Source organism: Trematomus bernacchii, unplaced genomic scaffold (assembly GCF_902827165.1).
Source record: "Trematomus bernacchii unplaced genomic scaffold, fTreBer1.1, whole genome shotgun sequence".
Taxonomy (NCBI): domain Eukaryota; kingdom Metazoa; phylum Chordata; class Actinopteri; order Perciformes; family Nototheniidae; genus Trematomus; species Trematomus bernacchii.
The window spans coordinates 22,173-31,336 of NW_022987915.1; positions in this window are offsets into that span (position 1 = coordinate 22,173).

A 9,164-nucleotide genomic window follows, 5' to 3' on the forward strand; every position below is an offset into this window, starting at 1 on the left:
GCTCAGTTAGTATATAAGTGCTTTGTTAGTATATAAGTGCTTTGTTAGTATATAAGTGCTCAGTTAGTATATAAGTGCTCAGTTAGTATATAAGTGCTCAGTTAGTATATAAGTGCTTTGTTAGTATATAAGTGCTTTGTTAGTATATAAGTGCTCTGTTAGTATATAAGTGCTCAGTTAGTATATAAGTGCTTTGTTAGTATATAAGTGCTCTGTTAGTATCTAAGTGCTCTGTTAGTATATAAGTGCTTTGTTAGTATATAAGTGCTCAGTTAGTATATAAGTGCTTTGTTAGTATATAAGTGCTCTGTTAGTATATAAGTGCTTTGTTAGTATATAAGTGCTCAGTTAGTATATAAGTGCTCAGTTAGTATATAAGTGCTTTGTTAGTATATAAGTGCTTTGTTAGTATATAAGTGCTCAGTTAGTATATAAGTGCTCAGTTAGTATATAAGTGCTTTGTTAGTATATAAGTGCTCTGTTAGTATATAAGTGCTCAGTTAGTATACAAGTGCTCTGTTAGTATATAAGTGCTCTGTTAGTATATAAGTGCTCAGTTAGTATATAAGTGCTCTGTTAGTATACAAGTGCTCTGTTAGTATATAAGTGCTCTGTTAGTATATAAGTGCTCTGTTAGTATATAAGTGCTCAGTTAGTATATAAGTGCTCAGTTAGTATATAAAGTTGCTCTAGTTAGTATAGTAAGTGCCTCTTGTTAGTATATAAGTGCTTTGTTAGTTATATAAGTGCTTAGTTAGTATATAAGTGCTCTGTAGTATATAAGTGCTCTAGTTAGTATATAGTGCTCTTGTTAGTATACTAAGTGCTTTGTTAGTATATAAGTGCTCTGTTAGTATATAAGTGCTCTGTTAGTATATAAGTGCTTGGTTAGTAATATAAGTGCTCTGTTAGTATATAAGTGCTCTGTTAGTATATAAGTGCTTGTTAGTATATAAGTGCTTGTTAGTATATAAGTGCTTCTGTTAGTATATAAGTGCTCTAGTTAGTATATAAGGTGCTTTGTTAGTATATAAGTGCTCTGTTAGTATCTAAGTGCTCTCAGTTAGTATATAATGCTTGTTAGTATATAAGTGCTTGTTAGTATATAAGTGCTCTGTTAGTATATAAGTGCTCTGTTAGTATATAAGTGCCTTGTTGTATATAAGTGCTTTGTTAGTATATAAGTGCTCTGTTAGTATATAAGTGCTTTGTTAGTATATAAGTGCTCTGTTAGTATATAAGTGCTCTGTTAGTATATAAGTGCTTTGTTAGTATATAAGTGCTTTGTTAGTATATAAGTGCTTTGTTAGTATATAAGTGCTTTGTTTAGTATATAAGTGCTTCTGTTAGTATATAATGTGCTTTGTAGTATATAAGTGCTCTGTTAGTATATAAGTGCTTTGTTAGTATATAAGTGCTCTGTTAGTATATAAGTGCTTTGTTAGTATATAAGTGCTCTGTTAGTATATAAGTGCTCTGTTAGTATATAAGTGCTTTGTTAGTATATAAGTGCTCTGTTAGTATATAAGTGCTTTGTTAGTATATAAGTGCTCTGTTAGTATATAAGTGCTCTTGTTAGTTAGTAAGTGCTTGTTAGTATATAGTGCTCTGGTTAGTATATAAGTGCTCTGTTAGTATATAAGTGCTTTGTTAGTATATAAGTGCTCAGTTAGTATATAAGTGCTCTGTTAGTATATAAGTGCTTAGTTAGTATATAAGTGCTCTGTTAGTATATAAGTGCTCTGTTAGTATATAAGTGCTCTGTTAGTATATAAGTGCTTTGTTAGTATATAAGTGCTCAGTTAGTATATAAGTGCTTTGTTAGTATATAAGTGCTTTGTTAGTATATAAGTGCTCTGTTAGTATATAAGTGCTCAGTTAGTATATAAGTGCTTTGTTAGTATATAAGTGCTTTGTTAGTATATAAGTGCTCTGTTAGTATATAAGTGCTCTGTTAGTATCTAAGTGCTCAGTTAGTATATAAGTGCTTTGTTAGTATATAAGTGCTTTGTTAGTATCTAAGTGCTCAGTTAGTATATAAGTGCTTTGTTAGTATATAAGTGCTTTGTTAGTATCTAAGTGCTCAGTTAGTATATAAGTGCTTTGTTAGTATATAAGTGCTTTGTTAGTATCTAAGTGCTCAGTTAGTATATAAGTGCTCAGTTAGTATATAAGTGCTCTGTTAGTATATAAGTGCTTTGTTAGTATATAAGTGCTTTGTTAGTATATAAGTGCTTTGTTAGTATATAAGTGCTTTGTTAGTATATAAGTGCTCTGTTAGTATATAAGTGCTTTGTTAGTATATAAGTGCTTTGTTAGTATATAAGTGCTCTGTTAGTATATAAGTGCTTTGTTAGTATATAAGTGCTCTGTTAGTATATAAGTGCTCTGTTAGTATATAAGTGCTTTGTTAGTATATAAGTGCTCTGTTAGTATATAAGTGCTCTGTTAGTATATAAGTGCTCTGTTAGTATATAAGTGCTTTGTTAGTATATAAGTGCTTTGTTAGTATATAAGTGCTCTGTTAGTATATAAGTGCTCTGTTAGTATATAAGTGCTTTGTTAGTATATAAGTGCTCTGTTAGTATATAAGTGCTCTGTTAGTATATAAGTGCTTTGTTAGTATATAAGTGCTCTGTTAGTATATAAGTGCTTTGTTAGTATATAAGTGCTTTGTTAGTATATAAGTGCTTTGTTAGTATATAAGTGCTCTGTTAGTATATAAGTGCTTTGTTAGTATATAAGTGCTTTGTTAGTATATAAGTGCTCTGTTAGTATATAAGTGCTTTGTTAGTAATTCTCTCGCTCGAAGTGGAGTGGAAAGAGATGAGTCTTCAGTCTGAAGAAGATGTGTGAGCTTTCTGCTGTCCTGATGTCAATGGGGAGCTCATTCCACCATGTTGGAGCCAGGATATCAAACCCACGTGTTTTTGCTGATGGGGACCCAAGGCTGGCCAGCCTCTGCTCCAAGATATGATGATCGACGGTATCGAACGCTTTGGAAAGATCAATAAAAAGAGCTGCACAACTCTGCTTTTTGTCTAAGATATATCATTCATTTCATTGTCGCAGTGATGGTGCTGTTGTGGCATTTAGCACTCACAACAGGAAAGAATGAAACAGAGAGGAATCAATAAAACACAAACACAGATATAGTTGATCGATTATTATTTCGTACAACATTCAATAATAACGAGGAAAACATTACCTTTGCTCTCAAGCAGTGGTAGTAATGCTCCAACGAGCACAAAGATCTCGTGTGCTTTATACATGTAAAACACACACGAACAATGTCAGGTCTCCTAAACTTGGACATGTTCCAGATGTCGAAAGGTCATCTCATGACGTCTTTAGGAGTCTTGCAGGATATGAATTTCCCAATCAACAAAACATATCCTATGTTTGCACATGAACGCACACACTTTTCTTTACATTAACTAACACACCAACATCCTTATTGTTTCTTAGCTAATGCATGCTGGATATGAAGCACTAACTTTAGACTTTAACTGTATTATATCTGAGGAAGACCTCCCTTGGACTTCCTCTGACCTTTGCCAATTTACTTAACATGGGTACATCTGCTGATAATTGCAAAGACCATTGATAATTAGCAAAGAGACTCATGGGCCTCTTCCAATATCTAGAAACTGTAATTCTACAACATAGTCATTATAGTTATATTGAGAAGGTCCAAGACTTGACACAACAGTGCTATGTTGCTTTCTGAAGCCTGACTGATGTTTACATAGGATGTCATTTTTACTTAAAAACACCTTTACCTGCTCACTCACTAGGCGTTCAAGAACCTTCGCCAGAACTGGCAATTTAGAGATGGGTCTATAATTATTTAATAAAGTGGCCTCCCCTCCTTTTAGTAAAGGCAGGACATACGCTGACTTCCATACGGTTGGAATTGCATTTGTGCTGAGGGAGAGGTTAAAAAGAGAAGTAAGAGGTGGAGCAATAAAATCTGCAGCTATCTTTAAAAAGAAAGGTTCTACGTTATCCGGGCCAGCCGGTTTCTTAGGATCTAACTCGTATTAGGGTACCGTGTCATCATGCGTACACACCTGTACACATGCCCTTCAATGGGCACATGTCGAATGTACAGAAAATAATTACCCTAACTTTTTTTGCCACGGCACACTAAAAATAAGCCGTCGTGCTACACACGTAGACAACGGCTGCAGGATCAAAACTGGCCGAGCATTGGGGTCCCTAGAGCATTCCCCCTCAAAGAAAAAAAACATTACATTTTTGGGATTTTAGCGTAATTCACAAAACGTCCGCCAGAGGGCGTACTGTACATTTCATGCAGAAAAATTGCATCAAATTGACAACATTTATAAAGCAAGCAGAGGGCAGGAAATGTGTGTTTTAAGTGTTGGTTAAAGATGTTTAAATGATACTGATACTACCAGGGGACAAAAGGTCTTTCTATTATGGGTTAAAGTGTGTGAAAAGTCGGGGAACATGTTTAAAATGACAGCAGAGTGGTGGCTGTTAGCAGGCTGACTCAGTTCACTTGTCTCAAACACCCAGGGTGCTTATGCTGACTTTAGAAGCCAGGAAAAGTGTTCAAAACATTAGTGTTGAAAGTCGGGGGAACTGTTTTAATTCAGGACAAAGACAACCAGGGTGAAAACATACAATTTTTACCCGGGAATAGTGTTCAAAACATGGGTACATTGGTCTTAAAACTCGGGGGGAACTGTTTTAATTCAGGAGAGTCATTCAATGAAAACTGGTAGTTCAGATTCTGCTATTTCAGCAGAAATAGCAGAATCTGAACATGTGCCATAACTACACTTCCTGTCGTCCTACAGTCTTGCCGACGGTACCGTTGGATGCACAGTACATGAAAACGGGGGTACAGACTGAGCCTGAAGCAAACAGAGCTTCCTGTGAAAAGTTATTAATTAATAACAGAAATATGCAATTTTGAGATTTTGGGTAAAACACACACACATGTGCCAAAACACAAGACACAGAACCAGGGTGCACACACACCATTTGTACCCGGGAATAGTGTTCAAAACCATATCATCAGAGGGCAAGCTATCTATAATTCACTTCAACAGCAGAAGCATGTACGCAAACTTTAATCTCATCAAGGAACATTTAAATCAGTTTCAACAAACATTTAGCATCATTGCCACATCTGAAACCTGGATCACGGAGGACAAAGGCACAGACTTTGAGCTGGAGGGCTATGAACATATCAGATACATGAATAGACAAAACAAGGGTGGAGGAGGAGTAGCCTTGTATGTGGACAATACTTTAAAATGTAAGGTGATGAATTATATGCCAACAGTGATTGGTAATGTATTGGAATGTATCACGATTGAAATCATCAGTTGTATATATAGAGCACCCGGCTCTAGTATTGAGATTTCCATCAAGGACTGGATGGAGGAAATATTCTCAAAAGTGATCAATAAACAGTTTTCATTTGTGGTGACTTCAATATTGACCTTCTAAATCCAATTTATCAACACAATGTACAGTATGAGTTTATATCCAAAAGTTACTAGACCCAGCAGAATCACATCGCACTACTCTCACAATATATTCACAAATGACATAGAAAGCAATACAGGAAGTGGACTCTTAATAAATGATATAAGTGACCACCTCCCTGTGTCTTTATGACAGAAACTATAGTAATAACATGCCGGACAAAGCTATTCAATACAGACGAGTTCGATCAGAGGAAGCACAAAGATGGGATGATTTATACAAAGAGAACAATATTCACAGTGCATTTATCATTATATAATACATACTGCCCAATTGTCAAATACAGTAGAAAAATGAAATATGCAGAATGTCCATGATCCATAGACTGTATATATAAAGCCATGATCCATAGACTGTATATATAAAGCCATGATCCATAGACTGTATATATAAAGCCATGATCCATAGACTGTATATATAAAGCCATGATCCATAGACTGTATATATAAAGCCATGATCCATAGACTGTATATATAAAGCCATGATCACAAGGGGTTTACAAAATGCCTGTAAGAAGAAAAATTCATTGTATAGAGATTTCATTCGAAATACAACAAAAGAGACAGAGATTAGATATAAAAAATATAAAAATAAATTAACAATTATAATAAGGACCTGCAAAAGTGAATACTATCGGAAAATACTAGACAAAAATAAATACAACATTAAAGGAATATGGAGCATACTGAATAGTATCTAGAAAAAGGAGTTATCCTACGTACTTCATTACAAGGATAAGGAAGAGGAACACATGGATGTTGTTTCCAACAGTTTCAATGATTTCTTTGTAAATGTTGGACCTGAATTAGCAGACAAAATCCCTGATGGAGGAACATCAGAAAACAAGCTGGAAAACTTAATCCTTTCTCAATGTTCCTCACAGCAGTGCATGAAAGGGAAGTAGTTGATATTGTAACGAAATGTAAAAACAAAAAATCTACCGATTGTGATGACATTGACATGACTGTATTAAAAAAGGTTATAGATGTTATTTCAAAACCATTCACACACATACTTATCATTCCAAACTGGTGCATTTCCTAACAAAATGAAAATAGCAAAAGTCATACCTTTGTTCAAAGCTGGGAACAAACTTCACTTCACAAACTACAGACCGGTCTCACTTCTACCACAAATCTCAAACATTCTTGAAAAGCTTTTCAATAACAGTCTGGACAATTTCATAGAAAAACACAAACTTCTCACCGAAAGTCAAAATGGATTCAGAGCCAATAGATCAACATCGATGGCTTTAATAGACTCACTTGAAGAAATTACTAGCTCAATTGAAATATTGGAATATTCATTGACCTAAAAGAAGCATTTGACACAATTAATCTCGACATATTAATAAAACAACTGGAACGTTATGGAATCAGGAGTTATTGAACCAACAGGCAACAGTTTGTGAAGCTGGGAGAGTGTTGTTCTTCATATTTGGACATTACATGCGGTGTCCCCCAGGGGTCAGTATTGGGGCCGAAACTATTTATTATGTATATTAATGAAATATGCAATGTATCGACAGTACTCAAGTTTGTTTCGTTCGCTGATGACACTAATATATTTTGTTCTGGGGACAATGTACAGCTACTATTGGAAGAGATCACAGCTGAAATATGCAAACTAAAGTTATGGCTAAACAGTAATAAGTTATCATTAAACTTGAATAAAACAACATTAATTATAATTGGAAATAGCAATACACAAGCATCCTTTAAGATAGATGGGATTTTCATTGAGAGAGTTAAAGAACATACATTCCTTGGAATCACAATTGATGAGAAACTGAGCTGGAAACCACATAAAACATATTCACTCCAAAGTCTCAAGAAGTATTGCAATATTAAACAAGGCAAAACAGATTCTTGATCAAAATGTCCTCTACATTCTTTACTGTTCATTGGTTTGACCTTATTTAAGTTACTGTGCAGAGGTTTGGGGCAGTCATTATAAAACTACAACACAATCCCTATTTATTCTACAAAAAAGAGCAATAAGACTTATTAAAAATGTCGGCTATAGGGATCATACAAACCCATTATTCTTAGAGCTAAAATTATTAAAACTGTCAGGTCTTGTTGAATTCCAAATCGCACAAATCATGTTTTACGTTTAATGACCTGGGAATATTCAGATATTGTTCAATGAAAGACAAGGGGGTTCATTTATATTCACTAATGTTAGGGTGCGCACAACAAAGAGACGTTTCTGTTTGTGGGGTGAAGATCTGGAACAATGTGAGTGAGGAGCTAAAGGGATGTCCAAACATCAAACTATTCAAAAAGAGGTATGAACACACCATTCTCTCAAGGTACACGGATACAGGGATACAACTGCTAAACCATAACTGTTTATATTCTTGTTCTGTATTCTATTTATGAATTTGTGTTTGTATGAATTTGTGTATGTACATATGTATATATATAAATATATAGAGACCATTCTCCTAACTTGCCTGTATATATTATATGAATGATTATATAAATTATTCAAGATTATAAGTATACATTTATATTGTATGTTAACATATATTAAGATGTAAAAAAAAAAAAAGGGAGAAGGGGTCGGATTAAATAAATGTAAACTTCTTCCGACCCCTTTTCGGACGTGTAATTAGCTAAAGCTTTGTTGTTTATTGATATCAGACAATGATACTACAGATTATTCAATTATTAATTAAATGTATCGTTTTGTTATAGCATTCATTTGTATAGTACTGTATCATGTCTGTATCACCTTTTGTTTCATTTGTATTTTCTTTGGTTTTACACGCTCGAAAAATAAATAAACTAAACCAATGACGTCAGCGTCAGTCGAGCTCGCCCACATGCGGACAAAATATGTGAAGCAGCTTCACAGGAAACAGGAAGCAGCTTCACAGGAAACAGGAAGCAGCTTCACAGGAAACAGCTTCACAGGAAACAGGAAGCAGCTTCACAGGAAACAGGAAACAGCTTCACAGGAAACAGGAAGCAGCTTCACAGGAAACAGGAAGCAGCTTCACAGGAAACAGGAAACAGCTTCACAGGAAGCAGCTTCACAGGAAACAGGAAGCAGCTTCACAGGAAACAGCTTCACAGGAAACAGCTTCACAGGAAACAGGAAACAGCTTCACAGGAAACAGGAAGCAGCTTCACAGGAAACAGGAAGCAGCTTCACAGGAAACAGGAAACAGCTTCACAGGAAACAGGAAGCAGCTTCACAGGAAACAGCTTCACAGGAAACAGGAAGCAGCTTCACAGGAAACAGGAAGCAGCTTCACAGGAAACAGGAAGCAGCTTCACAGGAAACAGGAAACAGCTTCACAGGAAACAGGAAACAGGAAGCAGCTTCACAGGAAACAGGAAGCAGCTTCACAGCTTCACAGGAAACAGCTTCACAGGAAACAGGAAACAGGAAGCAGCTTCACAGGAAACAGGAAGCAGCTTCACAGGAAGCAGCTTCACAGGAAACAGGAAGCAGCTTCACAGGAAACAGCTTCACAGGAAACAGGAAGCAGCTTCACAGGAAACAGGAAACAGCTTCACAGGAAACAGCTTCACAGGAAACAGGAAACAGCTTCACAGGAAACAGGAAGCAGCTTCACAGGAAACAGGAAGCAGCTTCACAGGAAACAGCTTCACAGGAAACAGCTT